The sequence below is a fragment of the Phytophthora parasitica genome (assembly GCF_000247585.1).
Source record: "Phytophthora parasitica INRA-310 unplaced genomic scaffold supercont2.6, whole genome shotgun sequence".
Classification (NCBI taxonomy): domain Eukaryota; phylum Oomycota; class Peronosporomycetes; order Peronosporales; family Peronosporaceae; genus Phytophthora; species Phytophthora nicotianae.
This window is the reverse complement of record NW_008648992.1, coordinates 693028-694022: the sequence shown is the minus strand read 5'-3', so window position 1 is coordinate 694022 and position 995 is coordinate 693028.

Below are 995 nucleotides of genomic sequence, written 5' to 3'. Positions count from 1 at the left end.
GCTTGCGTTTGCAGCAGATGAAGATCCCCACTAACCCAACACGTTGTAATCTTACTAGGTTTTGACCAAATTATTTTTTTATATGTCAAGATGCATTTGGAATTACACGTAAAATCTTTAAGTTTAAAAATTAAGTATGAGTAAAACAATGGTATTTTTATTTAATACACGTACAACTTTTAAAAAATGGTATAGATAAAAATTAAAAAATAATAATCTAAAGTTTTTGGTACAAGCCATGTACTTATATGTAAAATCCAGAGCTTCACCGCGCTAGCACGGCATTAGTTAAATATCAGCTCGGTACGACCATACTGAAACTAAGTAAGAAATAGACTGTCTGCGGCTTAACGATATTCATCCATACGACAGAACAAACTTTTTGAGAGTGTTATCTAGTATATTCACCAGGTTTATGGGGAGCTTTTCCATTCCCACAGACTGAAGCCTCTGGAATGCTATTAGAGAGTTTTCGCAAGTCGTCCCATACCCGTTCCCTTATAAACTCTTGAAATTGTCTTCCGACCGCATGACAAAGTTCGGCTGCCTATTACAGTACATGGTTCCGTCTTGGCGGGAAGCAGGATGGTGGGGTTGCATAGCGTGGATACTCTTCAGGCTACGCGCCAGGTAGGTTGTCGATATTGATCGACTTGGGGTGTGTTTGTTCCTTGCGGGGGAGTTGAGGGCGAGAGCGGAGACGATCGACCGGCCAAGCTGCAAACTCCGGCGACTGACACGTGTTCTTGGTAGAATTAACTTGATTACTGTATGGGCCAATATACTTCCCGCTACAGCTTCTAATCGTGAACCGAAGACACTTGTTCCTGATAAGGCAAATTCCACTCTGTTACTCTTTTGAGTCCTAGCGGTCCAATACCTCCTGCCCATCCTATCGATGCCCTTTCTATACCCTGTGTGCGTGGTACTTACCATGGGTACAAATTAGTTGATGTGTCAACAGTAGATCGGATCCTTGGAGGTAGATCGCGTGT